The sequence below is a fragment of the Nyctereutes procyonoides genome, unplaced genomic scaffold (assembly GCF_905146905.1).
Source record: "Nyctereutes procyonoides isolate TBG_1078 unplaced genomic scaffold, NYPRO_anot_genome, whole genome shotgun sequence".
NCBI classification, from domain to species: domain Eukaryota; kingdom Metazoa; phylum Chordata; class Mammalia; order Carnivora; family Canidae; genus Nyctereutes; species Nyctereutes procyonoides.
The window spans coordinates 45561439-45586243 of NW_026575043.1; the positions used below are offsets into that span (position 1 = coordinate 45561439).

The window sequence follows — 24805 nt, forward strand, 5'->3', positions numbered from 1 at the left end:
CAGCTACATGGGGTCCCAAATGCAGGGCATACAGGAGACCAGTCTTCCAGTTTGGGGGGATGCTCTATGAGGCAGGACTTCCAGAATGTTCCCGACAAATCCGAACGGGTCGGTCAGCCTACGTAGGTAAAGATCCTTGACTCCAACACACATGCCCCTTGGCTGTTATGTTTACAGAGATTTCGGGAGGCAGCCGATACCGAGCTGGAATTCCAGCTCTGCCACCAGAAGCTGTTTTCCTCATTCGATTAATGTGACAAATGTCTGTGGTGTGCCGGGCGCAGGGCTAGGTGTGGAGATGCCGCAGAGAGCAAAGAGCGCGAGGACTCGTGTCATTCTTCTTTCCCCTCCCCACCTCCACTGGCAGGACTTCTAGACAAACCCATCAAGTCATTAGAAAGCACTTCCTTTTTTGGACTAAGCTGAAGTCGGAGCAGTCTGCCGTATTCACCTCAAGCCTGGTTCAGCAGCCCCCCATGTCCAGAGTCACACAGGATAAGCTGGCCTACCTCCTTCCCCCTTAACAAGGGCCACTTCCTTGCTTTTAATGTGGGCCCGCACTTCCTCTGCATCATTCTTAACCCCTTGCCTTCTGGCCCCCACCAGCTGGGACCGTTCTCTCTCTCCCAGGCAGAAGGAGGAATGCTACAGGATGTTTTTGCTTGCAGGTTTGTCTGTTTGTTTGCTTAGATTTTGGCTTGGTCCAGAAGGGAGGTGGAAAAAAAAATCTCAAAAGAGACTCACGTATACAGAGGAACATAAATTAAAAGTGAGAGTGTAAGGAGGAAGGGACCGTGGGTGGAGACAGAGAACAGAGCCAGGGCTGAGGGGAAAAAATGCAGACGATAAGTAATGTCCTACATGCTTAGCTTGGGTGGGCCACACAGCGGACTCCCAGACTCTTAGTTAGGACAGGAAAACCCGGTCCCAGCTGTCACGTGCCTCTGGCTAAAAACAAACCCACTCTGGGGAACGGCAGGCCTTCCTGGGGCCAGGGAGCAGAAGGGCTTTGTGCCGAGGTCCCTGCAGAGAGGGCAAGGTGTGATGTGGTCATCACTGTCCTCACCGGCGCCCTGACTGCGGGCACAGCCTCAAGGCTCTGCACCTTTTAGGACCGACATCCAAATGCTTGTGGCCTGGAGACAGTGCCCTCCCTCTAAGCTGGTGGCCCTGCTCCAAAGTACAGTTTGGGAAGAGCCCCCTTTCCCAGCCTGGCCGGGAAGGAGTGTCTAGACATCCAGGTTTACACATCGTTGGCTTAATCTGAAGACATTTCTAGAATATTTGGGAGAGGGCCTGAACTGTGTGGCCTTCAAGGCCTTCTCCCTGACTCTGCTTCTCCCTGAACTGATGTCTTGATATTGTTGGCTAGAGCCAACACTCTCAACGCCGGGACACTGTTCTCTGTGGCAAATGCTGGAACCCAGCCGTGCTCTCTACCAGCTAGGGGCAGGCCTGGGGTGTGATTATGCTCGGGATGCTGACCAAGACACTCACAACGCCTGTGTAGTGGCCCCACATCCCAGCTTGTGCCTCTTATCTCAATATACTTACTAAGAGTGCTTCTTTTGCTCTCGAAGTGCCCCAGTTTGGACAATCTGGTTTTCCTATTGAAAAATCAGTTCTCCTCTGCCTCAGAGGGCAGGGGGGCCAGAAGTTTCTGAGTGCTGACCTTGTCTGCCCACCTCAGCTGGGCCCTGTGCTGCATCATTAACCTTCCTGTGATCCCCATTTGGCAGAGGGGAAAACAGGGGTTTTGAGAGGCTGGGGCTACCATGGAAAAAGATACATGCCAGGCACCTGCATGCGAAATATTCTGAGATTTAGGTACCCATTGGCTCTACACAAGGATGGCTACTGTCATCACTTCCATTTCACAGATGGAATGACCGAGGCTCCGCTCACAGACAGAAGGGGGTCTTCTGAAGGGGTCTTGCAGGCTCAGACGGATGTCTGAATGTGAGAGGCAGGTCTCCCCAATCCGGACTCTCAAGCTGTGGGCCCTGGGGCAAGTGATCTGGCCTCTCTGAGCCCTGGCTTGTCTCATCTGTAAAATGGGAGTGAATCCAGCAAGTATCTCCTGTTGTTGCAGGACAACTGCATGGTGGGAGTGCCTTGGAGGCTGGACGCACGTCCAGATGTAGTTACTAGGGGGCAGGTAAGGAGCAGCAGCATGACCAGAAACTGGACCCTCCCAGGAAGTCCACATCCCTCAGCAGAACAGGCTATATGCCTTGGGGAGTCCTGTGCAAAGGGAACACACAGGCCCCTTATGCAGAGAGTACTCAGGTTTTCAAGACAGCCACTTTGGGGTGTTAAACCAGACTCAGGCTCTTCTGAGCCCCTGTGGCCACCGTGGTGGCACACCCATGAAGCTGGCCCTGACCTTCCGCCCTGGGGGGGATTTGGTGAGCAGAGTTCTCCCCACCACAGATCTAGCAGGGTAGCAGTTTGTGGGGTAGACGATGTCAATGGGGGGTGGGGAGGAGCAGGGGATGACACTGCCGTGGACACTGAAGATGGGAGGAGGTAGGGCAGCCGAGTAGATTCAGAGGGAACAGGACACAGAGAAGCAGGGAGGAGGGGAGGAAGTGTCTGACAGGGAGAGGCAGGAGTGGGGAGACAGAGAATTGATGGAGAGGGAACAGAAGCAGCTAAAAGGTGAAAACAGGGAAAAAAGACCAAGGCAGACCAAATACAGACATTCAGAGTCAAGGCAGAAGGGCAAAAGGCTGAAAGCAACCTTTCTGCCTGAATCCTGAGAAGATCCAGGAAAGCCTTTTGTACCCACCTCAGAGTGGGCCGAGAAGGGGCCCCATGAGCGGCCATCCTTCCAGGGGGTGGTCCAAAGCAGCTTGGAGAGTAGAGAGCATGCAGGTGTTTTCTGGCGTACTTAAGCACATGCTTAAGAGCATAATAAGGGCAGCCTTGGGCTCTTCCCAAAATTCCCCAAGACCTGAGAGCTAGGAGGAGCAAGGCATGAGCCCTGTAGAAATGTGAGGGGCCTCTGCTTTGGGGTGGAAAGCTGGAGCCACAAGGCAACCGGGTACCACATGCTGATCAGAATGTGCAATGGGAGTTTGTCAGTGTCTTTGGCTAATTTTAATAGGAAATAGCAAGTATCATTTAACATGCCAGCTGATTGGTGGTGGGGTGGATGCAGTGTTTGCGGAGGTCCTGGCAGAGAAAAGACCAGCTAAAAGCCCTATCATGTTTTCTCAACTGAGTATATGGGTTTCTAGTCATTATCTTTTCTAAAGAGTCTGTCCATTGGTTATCAGCATCGGGGAGAGTCTACAGGACATGTTTTTTTTCCTACAAGCATTTCACCAAGGGTTTAAGAGTTCAAAGGCTCCCATGGAATGAGACAAGCAAGTCTAATGACTCGACCACCCATGGCCTCAGGGGGCTACCAGGTGACAAGGGTATTAGAGAGAAGAGTGAGCCCTGCATAAAACCCAAATAGGACCCATCCAGGCTAGGTTCAAAGTGAGCCAGAAGGAACCCTCTCCTTGGGACATTGAGGAAGCTGGAATCAGGCAAAGCTAGCCTTAAAACCCCCCAAATGTTCATATGATGGTCAAGAGGATAACGGTGGTAAAAGTCACAGTCATTGCAGTTTAAATAATACTTCATAATAACTCTTATTATTAGTTTAAGATTCTCACTTGGCTTTTGTGAGAAAGTTAAATTTTTGATTAGGCAACACAATAACCACCTAATAGGTAATGTTCAAAACCATCTAAAATTATTAAAAAGTTAGAATACAAATCCTTGTTCCCACCCACTCCCCCCTGTACCTATCAGCTTTTGTTTCTCATGGCCCCTTTCAGTGTTTCTTTATGCAAATACAAAAGATATATTCCAATTTCTCTCTTGTTTTACATGAAAGGCAGTATACTACACACTCTACTTTGCCTTTCTTACCTAACAATACACCCTGGAGATCATTTCACATCAGTATGTGTAAAAAAAAACCAAACAAACAGAAAAACAAAAAAACTAAAAACAACAAAACCTATCCTTTTTGATGATCGCATGGTATTCTGTTTGGGGATTTACCATCACTTACTGAGCCAGCCTCCTGGGGTTGAGTACTTGACTTGTTTCCAGTCTCTTACTACTACAATTCATTATTGTACATGTGTTACAATATTATAATCAATCATGTTGTGTATATATCATTTCCTACTTATTCTTAATACTGTCTGGGGATCTCAAACCCTGGCCTTTTTTTTTTTTAAGATTTTATTTATTTATTCATGAGAGACACAGAGAGAGAGGCAGAGACACAGGCAGAGGGAGAAGCAGGCTCCATGCAGGGAGCCCGATGTGGGACTCGATCCCGGGTCTTCAGGATCACGCCCTGGGCCGAAGGCGGCGCTAAACCACTGAACCACTAGGGCTGCCCCAAACCCTGGTCTTTTATGATGAGCAAACAAGTCTTCAGCCCTCACTTTGCACTGGCTATGCTGTGTTTTAATCTGGCAAGAAAATGCTTCAGAGCCACATGGACTGTCAGCCCAAGCCATGTCTGTGGTATGAGGTGTCACAGGAAGTCAGGAAATCTTGGTTTTTATCCCAACTGTCCCAGCTGTTCCAACTTCTGGTCCTCAGTTTCCAGATTTATCAGAGGGAGAGAGCAGTCATTCACGGGGCCACTGTGGGGATCAGGGATCGGGAATGGCTTCTGCAGACGCATGAACCTATCTGCAGTATGAGTGAGACAGATTTGTACCCAGGGCCCCCTTGCTAACTCCAAAGGGTATATCTGGGTCCTGTGGATTCCCAGAAAAAAAGCCAGTCAGGCTGGAGGAGGCAGGCTCCACAGAGAACAGGGGAGCGACAGGCCAGTTGGCCTTTTTCCAGTGCTGTCCTCGTCTCAGAGGCTGGAGCCTGAGCTCCTGAGGAGTGTTCTGAACCTGGCTGGGCAGCTGTTAGCAGCCACAAACCACGATCAACTGAAAGTTGTTTTCTGCTTTTATTCTGTTTTAAAATAAATCAGTGATCACATTCCTGGGGTGTAGAGAAACCTCTCCCCCCTCCATGGACTGGCCCTAGCCTTCCTGTCCCCTCAGGAAAGAATCCAAGGTTATTTTCCACCCATTGCTCATGAAGAACAAATCCTGGCAGGCAAGATGATGTCTGTCCCACTTCCAGGCAGGAGTCCTCCTCTCCCTCTATGGAGCTCTCACTTCTTCCCAACTCACCTCCCAGAGGGAGGGCCCCAAGTGGCTGACAGAAGGGCCTTTGTCTCCCTCCTCCATGCTTCCTCACTCTTCTGCCAAGAACCCTGGCAATGTCTCCACCAGTGCAGGTTTCCAAGGGCCCCCGCAGTGTGTAGCCACGAGCAAGCCGTGGGAACCATCACTGTCAGCCCTCAGGATCCTTCCCATCCTTTACTTTGTTCTAGCCTTCCAATGGCCCTGATTACCACGCCCATCTCCCAGTTGAGGGAACAGAAACTCAGAGGGGTCAAGCAACTTGCCTGAGGTCACACAGCTACAAGATGGAAGAACTAGGACTTGAACCCAAACCCATTTCAACATGTCACAGTGAAGAAGGCAAGCTCTGGAGCCAGAACATCTGTGTTCAAATTCCAGCTCTGCCACTCACTACTTAGTTTGTGGTGCTTTCTCCTGAGTTCCACCAAGAAGCCCAACTGTCTCCAGGAATCTGAGGCTCAGGACTAGATATCCCAGGCCTCATACTGCTCCTTCAGCTTCTGAGCTTAAATGCTCTGTGCCTCACTTTCCCTATCTGCAAAATGGGGCAGGAATAGTACATACCTCAGAGAGTTGGCATTAGGATTAAATAAGAGAAGGAGTATGTTATTGAATAGGATTATGATCTTATGATTCCATGACATATGATTATATTGCCCCAGATATATAGTACAGTCATAAGGGAGTATGATTATAAAACAAACAAACATACCAAAAAAAAAAAAAACCCCACAACTCTTCTCAGAGCTTCTTTCACACTAATGTATGAATATCTAATGGCACAATACACATTTCTCGTTCATACATTCAATAAGTCTTACTGAGCACCCATGATCTTCCAGGTACCAGGCAAAGAGCTGGGAATACAAACACAGTTCTCACTCCCAGGAACCCCAAGCCCGGTGGGGGAGGTGCACAGTGAGTGAAGCACAATGCAGCAGGCCCTGTCTGCTGGGAGCACACGCGGCCGTGGTACCAACTCCAGCTACTAAGTCGGGGAAGGCTGCCTAGAAGAAGTGAGTCTGGAAGGACAAGTGAGAGCTGGCCAAGGCACAGCGCATGCCAAGGCTCAGAGAGACAAGAACTTTGCACATCAGGGATCCCTGGGTGGCGTAGCGGTTTGGCGCCTGCCTTTGGCCCAGGGCGCGATCCTGGAGACCCGGGATCGAGTCCCACGTCGGGCTCCCGGTGCATGGAGCCTGCTTCTCCCTCTGCCTGTGTCTCTGCCTCTCTCTCTCTCACTGAGTGCCTATCATAAATAAATAAAAATTAAAAAAAAAAGAACTTTGCACATCAAAGTAACATGGCAGGAGTAGGAGGTTAAGGGGTGAGTTCAGGTTCAAAGTTTTGATGGTGTAAATGTAGGCACTATATGCGGCAGAGGCAGAATTTTAGCAAGAACATATGGACCCTGGTGTCCCCCTAGAATCCCAAAGGGAAGATTTGGTTAGGGAGCAAACCTGCGCCTCTCTCCCTAAGCCCTGGGACGGACACATGTCACAACTAGTTTGTGGTGCTTTCTCCTGAGTTCCACCAAGAAGCCCAGTTGTCTCCAGGAATCTGAGACTCAGGACGAAATATCCCAGGCCTCATACCGCTCCTTCAGCTTCCGAGTTTAGGAAGAGCCAGGCCACCTCCCGCATGCCTGCTTTCCCAGGGACAAAGCCCTCTCCTTCCTTCCTCCTCCTTCTGCTTTTCCTTCCTCGGCCAGAATCACACTTAATGCACGTGGGCTATCCTCTCCCCTGATCCCACCCTCCCAGAAAAGGAGCCAGCACCTGAAACGAGCTCAACACTGAAGCCATGCCCATAGCCATGCCAGCGCCATCCACCTTCCTTTCCCCAACCCAGGACACCTTCCCTGCTCCAAAGCATTCATATATTCACCCATCCTTTAATAGCAACAGAAGCTGGGGCCTGGAAGCTTTAGCACAGTCATAGCCAAAGAAACACAGTTCAACAGCCAAAAGCACTTATAAATGATTTTTTTTCCTGCCATCTCTCAAAGAAAAACAGAGTATTGTGGTGGATGTTGGTGCCCAGCTCAGATCCCCTTTCCTGGCTGAGGGCACCCAGCCCACAGCAGCAGAGAATACTAGACACTCACAGCTCATAGCTGCCCCCTTCTCCTGCCAATTGCCCTGAGCTAAGCAGGGGCTGCCTCTCCCCAACTAACATGGAGTACAGTTCAGCCTCCAGAGCTCCGCATGGGACCAGGCTGAGGCTAGTCTCTACCTGAGACCACATCCTTGCTGATTTCCTCTTTGAATGCAAATTTAAGATTGTACCCCAAAATTCACTAACAAAAATAAATAATATTTTAGTTCCATATTTGTAAAAATTTATTTATTCATTTATTTACTTATTTATTTATTTAAGAGGGATAGAGAGAGAGTGCCTGAGAGCGGAGGGCAATGGGCAGAGGGAGAGGAGAGAGAAAATCCTAAGCAGGCTCCATGCCCAGCTCAGCTAGGAGCCCAACACAGGGGTCCAACTCGCAACCTCAAGATCATGACCTGAGGCAAAACCAAAGGTCAGATGCTTAACAGAGCCACCCAGGCATGCCTACTTCCATATTAAAAAAAAAAAATCAAAACTAATGCGTAAAATGCATACGTGAAAGATCAAAATTTTATACAACGATGGAATCCAACTCTAAACTTGCATAACCCTGTCTCACTTGCCTCCCCCTAATCCCAACCCTACCTGTAAGCACATCCTCAATACCTCATATATACCCAAATCCTTGCCTCAGGCTCTGCTTTGGGGAAACCCTGCCTAAGACAGACATCCAACTCAGAACCTAGTCCTTTCTCTCTCCAGCCACTGCCCTGGCTCTGAGTTGTGTGCTGAGCACTCACATGGTAACCATTTCATCCTGCTGCCTGAGTTGGGCAACTATTATGTGTCAGGTACATTCCCTGCTCTGCAGTCTGGCCCTAGTTCTAGCTGCTGGAACCTTCCCCTCCATGCTCAGGGCCTGGTCTCTCAGTACTTTCCAATCACATGACCTCAGCCATAACTTTGCCTATCTGGGTATCCCTAAGCTCAAAGGAGCCCAAGAGACTGTGTTAGCTCCATGAACACCAAACTTTGGTGTTTCATGAACCAGTTACACTTCCCAGTCTTGAGACTGTCCTAGAGCTTCCACCTTTCTATGTTTGCCAAGTAAGGGTGTTGCAAGAATAAAGTTGTCCTTTACCACTCCCACCATTTCAGAAAAGAAACAGGGTATTAATACCACCAAAAATTGGTAGACCAAGACATCTTTCTCAGCAGAAAACATCTTACTTTATGAAAAAACTTATTCTATTGTCTATATCCTCTTTCTCTCTCTCTGTTTCTCTGCAGACTGGTAAAAACTTGACCATATACAGGTTCTGGTGGGCTGGGGTTGTCAGTCTCCCTGTTTGACATCAGGGGAAACTGAGGCCCAAAGAGTGGCTCTGTCTTTCCCATCCAGACCCTGGGCATTGGACTTTCCCCTGGGGGAAACAGGAATGAACGAGGTGCTGGAGGATGCAAGAGACACGGCTTCCAGTCCCGCTCTGCTCCTAATTTTCCAAGAACCTACACAAATTTCTTTCCCTCTCTGAGCCATGAGCATGTGGATTTTTCCAGATGACCCTGAGCTGGAAGGCACTCTCTGGTCCAGCAGGGAAGGCTCGGGGCATAGGCCCTGCCTGAACAAATGAGCCAGCTTGGCTGGAGAAACGGGACTGGACATCAAGCTTCTTTCTCTGACATCATGTTTAGGCCTCAGTTTCCTCTTCTGGAAATGAGTTCTCAGATCCTCACCAACTGACAGTTGGCTCACAGCAGCATAGGAGCCAAGGGGTGGACACTTGGCAAAAGCCAAACCACCTGGAGAAAGAGGCTGGCCTAGTGCCTCAAATGAAAGGCACACAGGCTATTTCCTCCAGAGGGACCCCGCCCAGGCCAGAGATGCAGAACTCCAACCAGGGAATCCTAACACTTGCATCCTTGTGCCAAACCTTCCCTGTCCGGTGGGAGGGCCCTTGTGGCCCCGGGAGCCAGCTGGGTTCTTGGTGATTCTTCTCTCTGGTTGCTGACTGTGATTAGGGGCGATGCTATGGAAGGAAGTGGGTTTCAGGTGTCTAGGAAATTGCCCCAGCTGCCCCGCCACAGATACAGCAGGGTCGAGGGAAACGGGGCTCAACAAAGTGGCATCTTTGCAAGTGTGGTTAAAGCTGTCGATGTGACTTGGAGCAAGTCACTTAACCTCTCTGTGCCTATTTCCTCAATACACAGGTGGGGGTGGGGAAGAAGACTCAATTGTCTCTCAGCATTCCCCTCAAACCTGACAATCTATGCATTTTCTACCCCAGATGTCTCTGAATGAGCCACAGAGACAGGAAACCAGAACACAGATGAAGGTCCCCTCTATGGAGCTGGCCCAAAGATTTCTGGGGGCCACAGTTTTTGTCTTTGAATGCAGGGGAATATTATGGTGCTGAATGCAAAATTCCCACGCTTTTTTTTTTTAAACAAAGCGTATGTACTCAAAATACTTTTATGTTTTAAAAATAAGCACACAACCCCAAAATAACTTTAGTGAGGGTTTGGTTTTCCCTAAGGGAAGGAGGGGTCTTCAGGCAATGCTCCCGATCCTGATCCCCAGGGTGTGCGAGTGTGTCCCTCTGCTGTGGGGGCTCATTTGTTCATCCCCTAACTCCTGTTGAGTGCCCACGATGCATGGGGTACAGGGGTGCTGGGTGCCCAGGGCATGTTTCCTGGACAACTGAGGCCTGCTTCTTTTCATGGCACCTTAACTCAGCCCTCTCCAAGAGAAAAGCAGCCGCCGAGAACCCAGTCAGTACCTGGAGCCTCGAGGATCCTCCCTTACCTTGAGCTAAGTGCTGGCTTTTGCCCAGAGATGTTCCACTCAACCTCTGGAAGACTTAGAGCACTGGCTACAGAAGAAAGAAGAGAGGAGGGAGGAGAGATGGGAAGAGGAGAAAGAGGAGGAGGAGGAGGAGGAGGAGGAGGAGGAGGAGGAGGAGGAGGAGGAGGAAAGGGGTGAAGCAGTCACAGAGCAGCAAGGTAGACTGAGAAGACAGGGGCCAGCCCGCCTTTAACCCGGCTCCTCACAGTGGTCTTGCTCTACACCCCACGTCTCGGGACAGAGCCCAGAAATCCACGAGTTCTAGAGCCCCTCAGGAATTTGAGTGACCCGAGACCCCTGCAGCATTTCCATAGGACATCGAGAGGAGAAACCAGCCAGCCCCCATCACCCCTGAAGGAGCCAGATGATGCCCAGAGAAGCCTTTCAGATGGTTCCAGAAGCCCTGGAGCTCTTCTGACTTCACCCCTGCACCTTCTCAACCACCTTCGCAGGGTACCCTGAATTTTTGAGAACATGGATCTCAGCAAGGTGAAGCAACTTGCTCAAAGCCCCACGGCCAAGAAAGCAGAAAGGGGCAGAGCTTTCTACCAAGTCCACTCCATCGTGAGGGACACAGACTGGACAGGACCGTTGGTGGCAAAATTGCAAACGCTGCACACTAATTGAGCACGGGCCCCTGAGCTTGTGCACACCCATTGTGTGGATGCCTGATTCCAGATTCTTGCCTTTAAATAGCTGATTGTGGCAAAGGAAGGAAGGAAGGAAGGAAGGAAGGAAGGAAGGAAGGAAGGAAGGAAGGAAGGAAAAGAATGAATAAGGGCCACCTGGGTGGCTCAGTGTTGAGCATCTGTCTTTGACTCAGGTAGTGATCCTGGGATCCCGGGATCAAATCCTGCATCGGACTCCCTCCAGGAGCCTGCTTCTCCTTCTGCCTGTGTCTCGGCCTCTCTCTCTGGGTCTCTCATGAATAAATAAATAAAATCTTTAAAAAAAAAAAAGAAAGAATAAAACATGTCCTCCCCTACCCCAAAAACCCTATGAGGCAGTGTCATCCTTGCCCCCATTTTACAGATAAGGAAACCAAGGCCTCATAGCTAGGAAAACAAGGAACGTGAAAGCACGCAGTGGGATTCCAGAAGTGCCCCCAGCCACACCACCCTGACCCTCCAGACACATCTGAACCAGACAGGCTTCTCCCCACACCAGCCCAGCCAATGCCACCCGGACTCTTCCTGCTGCCCCCCTGCCCTGCCCTCACCCCGCCCAGTGCCCGTACAGGGGAAGACAGTTTTACCAGTTCAGTGAGGGTGACAAGGACACCAGGCGTCTCATTCAGGACCCAGGACATGTCCGTGGCAACCACCTCTGGCCGCAGGCTCTATGAGAAAGAAAGTTGGCAGGCGGGCAGGCAGTGTAGACATGGGGGTGTGCCAAGATTGCAACACTTGTCCCCATGGCCTCCCACGCTGGCTCTGTTTCTCTGAGCTCTGCTAAAGTGCAGTTTTGTGACGTTTAAAAAAGAAAAAAAAAAAGAAAGCCCAATTCTGGTCACTCTGCCTACAGGACACGTCCTCCCTGGAGGTGTGAGGAAGTTGGAAATACGCACTTCTGTGGACTTCACTCTGTAACTGCCTGGCCGCAGGTCTCTGTAGCAGGGCGGGGCTGCTGCTTGCTTGCCTCTGGAGAAAATCCCTGGCCTAAAAGCTCCCCTCACCCTGAGACCACAGCACCTGAATGCCCACCAGCCCAGACATTCTCCGCTGACATAAGCCGTCGTGCTCACAAACCCCTACTCCCGCAAGCTGTCATCCGCTGCAGATACGCTGGGAAGGAGTTGACTGCTTTGGTTTTCAACTAGACATCTGGATGAGAACAGGCTTCTGAAGGAATGGGGCATTTGATTAAAAAAAAAATGAAAGAAGAGATATGAGATAGCCCTAATTTGGAATAGGGAGAGTCTGAGACAGGTAAGACAGAAAGGCCTAGAAATCACAAAGGAGGAAGCTATGAAGATTCTGGACAAAGGGGCCAGGAAAACAGGAAGAGCCCTTGGGGTGTACAGTCAAGTGTACAGGCAGGTGGAGGAGGAGGTGTCAGCAGCCAGTCCCCTTGGTCAGCTGCTGTGTGTCCTGAGGCAGCCGACCAACCTCTCTGAGCCTCTCCCTGGACAGGAACGTATGGCTGCAAACAGGTGAGGGGCTCGAGCAAAATGAGGCACTTAAAAACTCAGTCTCATTTCAGAAAGTATTTACTGAGGACCTCCAGGCACTCATTTGGTTTTAACTCCCTTTACAGGGACCTACTAAGTGCAGGGCCCAGTGCCAAGCCCTTTACGTGGATCATCTCTTTGAATCGTCCCCATGCACATTTCAAAGGCAGGCAGGGAAGCCGGCAACAAATATCGGGTGAAGTAGAGGTGGAAGGGGCCGCTGGGCACACATCCTCTCTCTGGGCCTCAGTTTCCATGGCTGTAAAATGGGACCCCCGTGCCCCACCTCCATTTTTCTGAGGAGTCTGTGATTACCGGCCCCAGAAGACAATCTGCAAGATGGGAAGTGGGACAGGCCAGAAGCGCAGCAGGGACTCAGCCAGTGGAAGCTACCTGTCCCCCGGGGGACACAGAGAGCTCTTAGAAGGGGGAACTTTGGGTGATGTTGGCATCCCGGGAAACTCGAGATGCCAGTGCTGGGAGAGGGCCGAGAATGTGGAACGAACAGCAAAGGGAACGAACAGCCGGGGCCAGCTGGGCTGGACAGGGGGGAGGCCCAGGCCCCAGCCGGCCGAGGGCCCCACCACCAGGCCTGCCAGGAATGGGTGAGCGCAAGGTGAGAGCATCGCCCAGCTAGGCTCCGGGAAGCCGCCCTGCCCTTCCCCAAGCCCTGTTTCGGATTTCCTCCATGGCTGAGGGTTTTCACAGGAGGGGAGGGAAAAACCAGACAAAGAAAGGCCCATTGAGGCCAGAAAGGCCCATTGAGGCCAGACAGGCCCTGCGCTCCCCAGGAGAGGAGAGGCTGGAGATTCAAGGTCCCCACCCAGTCCTGTCTTTTCGGGCCAAGGGAGGAAATGGAGAGTGAGCATGCAGCGAAGCATGACCTTGGCACGGTCCACACTTGGCATTTCTTGGCCTCTCCTGGCTCAGGACTTCCGGGCCCGCCCCTCTTTCTGTACTCTTGGAGCCAGGCACCCTCACCAGAGGCCACAGCCATTTTCAGCCCCCCCTCTGAGCCACACATGATCTCATGGAAGCTGCATAAACCCCCAGCGGCCCCCAATTTACAATGGAGGAAACTGAGGCACAGAGCAGTTAAGCGATCTTCTCTAGGTTTCACAGCCAGGCAGAAAAGGGTTTCAAAACAGGTCTGGATGCTGGCAAAACTCCTGTTCTACCCACCAGGTGGCCGTCCCATTCTTACTCCAGGGACACCCTTTTACTACATGAGCCAAATCCCTGACAGCTGCAGAGGCCCCCTGTGCATCAAGTTTGCCATAAAAGAGACAGCAAATTGCCCACACTCCCCAAAGACTCTCTTTTGACGCCAGTCGGCTTGACCTCCCTGCCGCTGGGAGGCCAGTGAACCCTCCAGCGCCCAGCCTGGTTCAGTCTGGCTCCAACAGGACAGTGGCAAAGTGTCCCCACAGTAAACAAGTCACAGGCCGACCACGGGGGCCAGCCTAAGACAACTTTCTTTAGCCCTAGAGGAAACACCTCGTCTTCCCTAAGCTCCAGGTCTACATCTGTCAGCAAGTCCTGGGTACAGGAGGAGAGGGGGCCCATCATTCAGTCACGAAAGCCAACAAAGCAAGGAAATATTCTCTCCTCCAAGCTGGTTTCTGGACCAGACGACCTGGGACATAGAGCCACAAACCCACATGCCCTCTGCCAAGTTGGAATTTCAAACTCAATTAGCTTGGGGTTGTCTGGAATCTTCGATTGTTCAAGCGTTCAAGCTTGAGCATGGAGTTTGGAGAGAGTATGCCTCGAGGACAACAGGATGCTGCTCTGGTGAAGTGGGGCAGCATGGACCACCCAGAAAATTGGGTGTGATCTTCCAAGACCCTGCAGGGCATCCAGACACCCTCCAGCCACTCCCTGCTTCCATCCACCACACCAGATACCCCTGGCTCATCAAGCCTCCAAATCTCTGTTCATGCTGCCCTCCCTACCTTAAGTATCTTTTATTTCTGGCCAACTTCTGCTCCAGCCAACTAGAGGCCTCCTCATCCAAAGCCACCTCATCCTTGGAGCCAGCTCAAATCCACACCTCCTTCTCAAGGCACTATTTCCAGATATTGCCCGGCAAAGAAACTCCAGCAAAGCTCCCTGTCCTTGCAGCACTTTGCACACTGAGTGCAGCAGGCAGGCACTAATGTGAGTGTATTTAATGTGATCCGCTTCCTCAGGGCACCTGACTCTTGGTCAGGTTCTAGTGAGGGACGTCTTCTGGGCTGCAAATGGCCGACTTCACGCTGTGTCTCCACACAGCAGAGGGAGGCAGGGGAGCTCCCTAGAGTTTCTTATAAGAGCATGACCTAAGCCTTGGTATTGGCTCAGGTCATGATCTCAGGGTTGTGGGATAGACCCCCAAGTCAGGCTAGGCACAAAGTCTGCTTGTCCCTTTCCCTCTGTCCCCCCACTAGCTCTCTCTCTCTCTCTCAAATAAAATCTGTTTAAAAAAAGAAGAAGAAAGAAAAAAGGAAAGAAAGCTCAACAATATGCTTTTAGTCAAATGGCCAGGGTTCACCTACTGATGGTGGGTGGAAATGTAACCGGTGATTGTGACCCAGGAGCAGTTGGCCCCTTGCACCTTCCCATTAAAGCCAACCTTCTGGCTAGAAGGACTCCACTCTGTTTACATACCTGTCTTCCCCCTTGACTGGGAGCCCCCTCCCCCAAGGCCTGGTTTGTCTCATCCTGAATCCCATGCTCCTGGCACACAGTAGGTGCTCAGTCAATACTGGTGGGATGCATGGAGGCTCTATCCTGGCTCTCTCACTACCTTCATGGGCTCCTTTAGACATGTCCCTCTCCCTTTCTCAAGCTTGTTTCTCCATCTGAGAAGTGAAAGGGTAGATTAACTCACTCCAGGCTGTGGTCTGAATGTTTGGGCCACCACCACCCCCAACAACCCAATTCATATATTGATGTGCTAACACCCAATGGCATAGCATTGAGAGGTGGGGTCTTGGAGAGGTGAGGAGGTCATGAGGGTAGAGCCCTCCTGAGTGGGATTACTGCTCTTATAAGAAACTCTAGGAGGCTGCCCTGCCTCCCTCTACTGTGTGGAGACACAGCGTGAAGTCGGCCATTTGCAGCCCAGAAGAGGTCCCTCACTAGAACCTGACCATGCTGGCACCCTGATCCTGAACTTCCAGGCTTCAGAACTATAAACCATGAGTTTCTGCTGCTTAGAGTCAGTCTTTGGCATTTTGTGAGACTAAGACACCCAGAAATGACCCATGCTTATCTCAGATGACCACTGTCATCCATTGAATTTTAAGGTCAAATTTGGTTGATACTTGTCATCACAGATGAGCCCTAACACAGAACCACCCCCCCATACATACATGTCACTCCCCCCCATCAAGAGGCGGACTCTGTTCTGTTTCCCTTAGAGTCTGAGCTGGGTTGGTGACATGCTGTGACCAATGGAAAGTGGCAGAGGTGATGCTGTGCCAACCCTAGGCCTAGATCTCAAGAGGCCTGGCAGCTTTGCCTTTCACACTTCCAGAGCCCTGAGGCTCCATATAGAGAAGTCCAGGCAGTGCTGCCACATGGGGAGAGGCAGCCCAAGTCCCAGCAGGATGTGAGGCCATCTTAAGTGGCCCTGCTGCAGTCAAGCTCCCAGTTGAATGCAGCTCATGAGTGACCCAACTGATACCACATAGAACAAACATGGGCCATCCCTGCAGAACTCTGCCCAGCTACAGAACTGTGAACAAATAAGTCCTTTCAAGCCACCATATTTTAGAGTGGTTTGAACCACAGAGATAAATAACTGAAACCTTTGGGTTCAAATAGAGGGAGAGGCATGACTGGATTTCATGTCTGCCATGGCTTGTAAGTGAGGATTATGGAACTCCATCCCTGGACTAGACAATGTCAATTCAACTCAATGTCAGTTCGAGAAATTTCTTGGGCCTACTGGATATGAAGGTTCCAAACCGAGAGGGGATTAACCCATCAGAGATAACCTGAACCCCACTAGGATTAAATGAATCCAGTGGTCCCTCTTGGGATGTTTAAACAGACAACTCAGAGAGGGTGGAGCAATCAGTAGCAGAACTAGGAACAGAAAGAGAAACTCAGAGACAGAATTGGAGGAAACCGAGCCATATGGGTAAAAGAGCAGAACAGGGAGCTGCAGGGGACGAGATAGCCCCTCCCTTGAGCCACTTCAGAACCTGAGAACCTTCTAGTTGAACACAAGCCTGGCTGGGCACCTGGTACCACCCCCGCGTTGGCACGCACATTCCCAACAATGAACCCCCTTTCCTCAAGATACACACAGCCCATGACCCAGGCTAGCACTTTTCCCCAGCATGGGGCAGAAACAGAAGGGTTCTCCTTTCTAGAAATCACCAGTGCCTGACATAGAAGCCCAGCCACCTTGAGGTTCATGTTGAGTCCTTCACCAGGTTCTAGACACTATGCTCCACACATGGGCACCTTCATTTCTTCCTAACCATCACCCTTATCAAGGGCACATTGCCATCCCATTTTACAAATGAGAAGACTCATTTGCTCACAGCCACAGGGTTTGTAGAAATTTGAATCCAGCATGAATGATGACAAAGCCTGGGGCCTCAGGCAGGCTTGATGATCACCCATACACCTCGGTACAGCCCCACGGGCTGCTCACACCCACATCTGTTTTGACTGGTTAGTGCCCTCCTGAGCCAGCTGTAACTAAGACAGTGGCCATCTGAACTCTCAATTTCCAAATTCAGGAAACAAAGAGATGCAGATCAGTGTTCAAGATGTCCCTCACTGTGGTGAGCAGAATAATGCCTCCTCCCTCCAAAGATGCCCATGTCCTAACCCCCAGAACCTGAGAATGAGTTACCTGACAAAAAGGACTTTGCAGATGGGATTGAGTCAAGCGTCTTGAGATGGGAGAGATTATCCTAGATTATCCAGGTGGGCCCAGTGTCATCACACAGGTCTTTGTAAATGAAAAAGGGAGTCAGGAAAGTCAGAGCAATCCCATGTGAGAAGGACTCAACCACTGCTGCTGGCTTTGGAGATAGAGAAAGGGACCATGGACCCAGCAGTGTAAAGAGCCTCTCAAAGCTGGAAAAAGCAAGGGCTGAGTCTCCCCTGAAGCCTCTGAAGGGAGCACAGTCCTGCCAACACCTTGTGTCGAGCCCAGTGCAACCTGTTTTGGGACTTCTGACCTCCAGAACTGTAAGATAAGACATGTGTGTGGTTTTAAGCCACTGAGCATGCGGCAATTGTTACAGCAGCAACGGGAAACTCCTACACTGGCTGTCTGAGCTCTTCCTCTCATCCTCAAGAATTCATAGATTCTGACAACTGTTCAAAAAAATGCAGATAACAAGGGATGGGTGTATTTCGAATGCCTCCCTGCCCTTAATTGCCACCCCTGACCATTTCCTGAGTGCAGATGTGCTTTCCACGACTCTGAGACATGAAGAAACTGAGGCTCAAGAGGTATGGGTTTACCTGAGCTCACCCAGGTGGCTGACGCCAAACCCAATTCTCTTGTCTTCCGGTCCCTGAGTCCCAGAAGGAAAACCTGAACAAGCTAGCCATTGTCTCTTATACCAATTGCTTTACCCAACCATCTCCTTGCATAAGAGTTGTCCTCAGGGCTGGGATTAGAGGACCCGAGTCATGAACCTCAAGAAAGCAGAACCGATTCTGACGCGCTGTCTGCGTAGCAGCTGACCCCCTGCTGAGTCAGCTGCTGACACTTCCAAGCTTGCAGAGCAGCCGGGGTGGAACAAGGCCTGAGCCACCCCAACACCCCAGCCCAGAACTTCTCCACGGGGTGAAGCATAAAGCCAGGAGATGTGGCAAAATGACCTTTTCCAGCCTGGGGATCCAAGATCACAAGATGCCAGACTTCCACATCAACCCAGACGTGCGAAGGCAAATTTCAATGCCTGCTTTCCTAAGAATAAAAATAGAAATGTCTTCATTGAGCTGACAATGTGCTGTGTTGTGCTTTATGTATGCTAACTAGTGTTACCCTGCAAGGATGCTGTGAAGGAGGCATTAAAAGTACACCCACCTTGCAAAGGAGGACACTGAGGTGACAGGAGATTAGGGGGCAGAGATGGGCTCTAAACTCTACAGCAAGTGGCTGTAGAGTCGTGACTACATTACACCATCAACTGATGCCAATCACGTATTCTTTTTTTCTTTCTATGTAGAATTACTACCTCTTCGTTCCACCCAGCAGGGGAAGGAAATTCTACTTTCTCCATCCTGTTGCGTCCATCACTGCAAAACTATAGAAGTTCTAAAAGAGAAGTAAATTAACCGGTTTCCTAATTTTGCCTGGAACCAGCATGTCCTGATGCCCACAGGCAGCATGTCCTGATGCCCACAGGCAGCACCAAAGTGACTGGGAAGGCACCTTCCCTGCTTCCCTCTCCCTCAGCCAGGGAAACAAGGATGATCTGGACTGAGAACCAGGAGCCCAGGTCCTACTCCCATCAAGTGACCTTGAACCAATCAGGGCCTCACCTTCCCCCTGTCTACAATGGGGGCAAAAGCAAGGACCCCCATAGGCCCCTCCAAAGTTCCATGAGGGCAGGAAGAGTCCTGTCTTTTTCATCATTCTGCCTCACGGAGTGTCAGACACATAGCAGCTGCTAGTTAATGTTTGTTGGGTGAATAAATGAAAGTACATGCTACTAATTTGCCTCCCCTCCCCGAGGGCCTTGAGAACAGAGATTAGGTCCAATTCATTTTAAGTCCTCACATTGGTGCAACTTCCATTTCTCCATCGGCTTATTCATGCAGGAAAATGTTCCCAACCACCCATGATGTGTCTGACGCAGCCTAGCATCAGTGTCATCCCGACACCCTGGGTCTGTGTCCTTCCACCATCCCCTTCCCTTTTGTCTGATGAGTGGCTGTAATACTTAGACACACTTAGCACCTCCAGGCCAGGACAACCACCCAGCTGCCTTATGACCAGCAAGTGTGGCCCATTCTAAGGATATGGACAATGAGGGGATCCCTGGGTGGCGCAGCGGTTTAGCGCCTGCCTTTGGCCCAGGGCGCGATCCTGGAGACCCGGGATCGAATCCCATGTCGGGCTCCCGGTGCATGGAGCCTGCTTCTCCCTCTGCCTGTGTCTCTGCCTCTCTCTCTCTCTCTCTCTATCATAAATAAATAAAAATTAAAAAAAATTTAAAAAAAAAAAAAAAAGGATATGGACAATGATTCCTGCACTTCCACTTCCTCAAGCCCAGCCCTGGGGGAACACAGCCTGAGGAAAATCCCTACCCTAAGCACAAACATGCACATGCACTCACGCACATGCACACATATATGCTTGCACACACACATCCAATGTGTGATGCTACCCTAGGACAGGACAAGGACTTTCTGAGTTCAAATCCCAGCTCTTTTGTCTATAAGGTATGTGACCTTGGGCAAGTCCCTTTACCTCTCTGATCCTCATTCTCTTCACCTATAAAATGGGGATGATAATCACGAAGTCTTTCCAGGTATATAGGGAGATACTGGCTAGGAAAGCCTTGGGCCCAGGAAGTTTGCTGTGCTCAATAAAATTGTTATGCTTGTTTCCGTTCTCCAGGAGGGAAAGAGAATAGCAGTTTCCTAAGTTCCAGGGAAACCCATGTTGACAGGTCTGGAACATGGGCATTTACTCAGTATATCTGATGGGGATTTTCTTGAGGATAGGAAAGTATTTGTGGATTCAACATCACCTTGTTAACTCTATGTTAATGAAAGTTTAGACTTAAAATCAAGAGAATGGGAGAGACCCAAGAGGATACCATATCTGTGGCAGAGACAACTAGCTGTCCACAAAAATCCATTCTTCCCTTCTACAGCATACAATTGAGAAGGAGCCACCCTGCCCAGAACTCCATTTCCCAGTCTCCTTTGGGACTAGACTGGCCACATGACTAGCTCTCCCCTATGGCAGAAGGCAGTGAAGAAGCAGATGTGCCACCCCCATGCTGTCTTTCATCAGTGGTGATGTCCAAGAGGACAGTAGGGACAGGCATGGAAGAGGACCTCCCCCATGCAGAAATACCTGCCTTATAATAAACGTCTGTTTGGTTTGAGCCGTTGTACATGTTTGGGTATATTTATTACTGCAGCTACTACCCTGAGTAATATAACATCCGACCTCTTTGTCCACAAAGGTGATGATGCTTATGACCGGAGAGTGAGAACACCCTGCCTAAGCTCCCATAGCAAATTCCACAAAGCTCAAGAATTTTGGTCTCTTACCAATCTGGAGTATATTTGTCATTTTCAACCTGCCCCACCGAGCTGTAAAAGTGAGGTTCTGTGAACTGTGGCCCGGGGTCCTCTCTACTTCCATTTCCATTAGAATAACATACCTTTTATCTGTTTTCCAATTGCAGCCCTCCATATATTTTCATTGGAGGAAAGAGCTCTGTTTCTTAAAATAATTCCAAAGCCCACACACTGGGTAATGGCTACCACACTCTGACTTTCAAGATAAAGTTTCACTTCTGCACCATGCCTCCTGGCCTCAACTGCTGACACAGGACATGTAGACTCACAGAAGTACATAGATACTTGCTTAGAAAGGAAAAAAAAATAAACCTCAGTGTGCAATAAACAACCCAGAAACCTGGACAAAAGGCAAAAAGAAAAGAAGTTCATATGCGCTAGCTGCATGGCCCTCAAGTTTTGGGGTGCATCAGAATCAACTGGGGAGCTGGTGCAACATGCAGACTCCCACACCTCATCTCGGAGATTCTGGTTCAAAAAACTGAAGCTTTAGGAAATACTCATGATTATTTGGCATGAATAATATTATTCATGCTTATTCTGATGTCAGCAATCCCATGACTGCACTTTGAGAAGCCCCAGGTCTACCTTGTAGCCTTGAAGCTGGCAGTAATTACTTGCAGTAATAACCACATTCGTGCAGTGTAGCTCAAAGCAAGTGAAATAGGCTTTTAGGTTTTTCAGGACTCTGATGGGAACCCGAGCACTAATAACACACTGTTAAAGAAATTAATAATACTTTCTATTTGGCTCAGATGGGTGTCGAAGGTACAGACAGCAGGTGGTATAGAAATGATAATAGAATCATAGCTCGTGTTTATAGAGCTCCTTATGACGCGACAAGCCCTCTGCTAAGTGCTCCACGTGTGTGATCTCATTTAATCTTTATGACATTCCCATTTTACAGATGAGGAAATGGGAACATACAGATAACTTATTTTATGTCATTCGGTGGCAGGGAGCAGACTGGGTTCAAATCTACCCAAACAAACTAACTCTGGCCATGATGTACCACTGCCTCTTGTGGAGGTCTAATGTTGGAACCCCTCCCTGGGGCTCAGTTTCCAAATCTGTAAAATGGGCATATTAAGAATACCTTTATCACACAACCATAGCGAAGATTCAAGAAAATCATGGCAGTAAAGTGGTCTGCAAACTGAGAGGAGTTAATTAAAGAAATACCTAAGGGGTGAGATTTTGTCCGACTCTCCCATCCCATCTTGCAGATAGTAGAACCAAGGCCTGGTTCCTTTATTTATTCATTAAATATTTACCAAGCACCTACCTACTGAGGATACAGAGAGAATAGTAAATCCCCCAAATCTGGCCTCAAGGAGCCCCCAGCCTAGCAGAAGAGACAGTCAAGACTGGGTACCCAGAGAAAGACCTCTCCAAAGGGCTCAAACCAGAGAAGGGAGTGCCTCGCCCAAGATAAGGTTTACCTATTCCTTGAAGTTTTGGTAGAGTCCAGAGAAGGTCCCTGGGTACCAGAGAGAACTCTTCCTTGGGCTTCTCAGGGCCTGACACCCCACCACCTGAGCATCCCTGGTTTAAGTTAAGCCTTCTTTCTTGAGGAAATGCCAAGCCGCCCTCCTCCCACCAGCGGAGGCCAATTACATTCATTTCGGCAACCCAGGCATATGAAAGTGTCTCTCCTCTGAGCCAGTTCGGAGGAAGGAGAAAAGATAGCAAGAACCGCAGGTATGATCAGTCTTCAAAAGGAAGTAAGGGCTGCCAAAAGGGAAGCTGGGGATCAGGCCTCTTAATGGAAAAAAATAAGACAGACAGACCCCCAAACCTGGCCACTTCCTCGCTGGCCTATCTGAACCACAAGATGGTCGGAGTGATCAGACTTATATGGAGCAGCAGTTATGATTATGATGATTTGGCAGCACTGCCAAAGGGTTCCCATCCTTCATATACAAAGACCTCTTAAAAATCAACAGATAAACATGCCGACAGAAAAAAGTGGGAGCGGACTTGACCGGCATAACCATAAAAGAAAAATGAACAGTAAGATTACAAGGATAATCAGCAGTAATAAAGAAATGTTGAGAGAAACAGCCAGAAGCCTCACAAACCTTAAGAACAGCACTCAGTGTTCCGACTCAGTGATTTAGCCTTTGGAAAGGTATCCATAGGCCAGACGTGCAAAGATGAGGTACAAGAGCGGTCATCACAGCACTGTTTGTAGTCATGGGGAAAAAATGAAAAAAGGAAGAAGGAAACCACCACAGTGAGGAAGGGTTAAATAAACCCCAGGAGAGCCTTTCTGTGCAGCCGTTAAAATGTGTCCTGGAGGAATATACATAGAAGTTCCCAGTCTGCGGGGAAGGACGAGGTGGGGGTGCCAACAAGACGTTAGAAACGTGTGCGTGAGTCCACACCTACATACTTCTACACGCCTGCCACATCTAGTAGGCACTCAACAAACATCAGAGATAAATCAGTGAGCGAGCGAGCGTGTGAGCGATGGAGAGGGCCGCCCGAAAGGCCACCTCCGGGTGAGGACCTCTCTGTACTGAGCTGCAGCCCGGGGGCGAGGGCGGCGGGCTGCGCTGTCGCTGGCTTCATGCCAGTCTTGCCACCTCCCCCGCCGACCCGGTTTGTGGTCTCTGCAGCTCTGGGCCAGTGCCTCCCCCTCTCTGAGCCCGCTCCGCTCACCTGTAAAATGAGGACACCTGTAAGATGGAAGCACCTGCCTCGGAGAAGGAAAACACCGAGCTTTTAACAGTAGGGCGGCCCTGCTGTTTCTTACAATTAGCATGCACGACTTCGGAAACCTGCAAATGATGTTTTCATCTCGACAAACATTAAATGTTAAGCAGAACCCCGGGCCTCCTCTCTCTACTGGTATCCCCCGTTCCTGGCCCCTCTGGGCGATGTCAAAGCCGAGCGTGATACCTTGTGGCTGGTCTCCGCCTAGGTCTTCCCAGGGGCTCCCCTGGACTTCGGGCCACTGTAGGCTGTGCAGGGGGCCCCCTGTTGCCAGACTTCTTTCTCGAGGTCACGGTCACACCGTTCTTCTTCGGCTGCGGCTGTCTGTCCAGAAGGCAATGTGTCCATTCATTCAAGATGCCCTGGAACCCCCCGCTCCCCACCAGATTGCAGCCTCCCCTAGAACCCCCTCAACCCTCACTGGGGGGGGGGGGCTCTGTGGGAGACCTCGTGCTGTCCTGAGCTCCTCGAGCGAGCGCAGCCGCTGTCCTGAATGGGACAGGACTCTGCCAGAGAAACAGCTGGAGGGAGGAGAGAGAGGGAGGGCGGGGCAGGAAACTGGGTTGGCCGAGGCTGGGGGCGGCCAGCTGCTGGAGTGGGGGCGGCGGGGGAGGCTGCCCCTGCCTGCCAGCTGGGCGGGCGTGTGGGTGGTGGCTGGTGGCTGGTGGCTGGTGCCTGGTGGCAGGGCCTGCTGAGGACGACCCGCCCCTCTGGGGGCAGAGCCCAGCTGGGAGCCTTGCCCACCATCTGGGCGCAAACCAGGAGCACATGCGAGCCCCAGGCAGCTGTGGGAAGTGGCCGCTCCCTGCCAGGGCCTCCGGAGCAGCCGGATGTCCCAGCACCCTGGGCCACCACCTCTCTCCCCGCCGCCCGCTGGGATGCCCTTCCTGGCCGCCTAGGTGCGGCTCCGTGACCTCCTGCTCCCTTCTTCCTTTCTTTGCAAATTAAAACAGCACTGAGATTTATTTTCCTTGAAGTATCAAATGAACAAAGATTAAAACGTCTCATAACGTTTGGTTTTAGTAAATGTCACCGGGAAGCAAAAATCTTATGCATAATTGGAATATACATTGATAGACCGTTTCTGGAGAGCTGTCTGACAAAATACATCAAAACCTTTAACTACATTCAGACCCTGTGTTGTTTAAATATAAATCCTGCTTTCTTCCCAAACTCTGCTCCCCGGAGGGAAATATCATTAACACTTTGGTATGAACACACACACACATTCTATATATAAATGGAAAATAGCACAGTCATACTTCGTGTACCATAGTGTAACCTGCTTTTTCATTCAGTGATAGGTGTGTGTGTGTGTGTGTGTGTGTGTGTGCGCGCGCGCGTGCGCGCGGACACACCTTACCCTGTTTTAACAGCTGCTCATGATTTCAATGAATCGATGCACTGGTTTGTTTGTTTATTTAATTTTTGTTTCCCAAATGGATACAGACAGTTCATCACTTACATAGGCAGCAAGCTCTGGATTATTGAATCCGCACTTTCCTG

At 50.3% G+C, this 24805-nt stretch overlaps 1 protein-coding gene across 2 annotated transcripts in view; it reads right to left on the minus strand.

The window, feature by feature from the left end:
• Nucleotides 1–23777, minus strand: part of CMKLR1 (chemerin chemokine-like receptor 1) — a 55056-nt gene extending 31279 nt beyond the window's left edge. The window contains exons 1-2 of one of the 2 annotated variants that reach the window (XM_055322693.1): nucleotides 23747–23777; nucleotides 23486–23623 (exon numbers count right to left, since the gene is read on the minus strand). The gene's annotated coding sequence lies outside the window, so the exon portion shown is untranslated. Of the gene's footprint in view, nucleotides 1–11386; nucleotides 11471–23485 lie in introns of both variants that reach the window. The other variant, XM_055322694.1, reaches the window with a different exon arrangement.
• Nucleotides 23778–24805: the final 1028 nt, after the last annotated feature.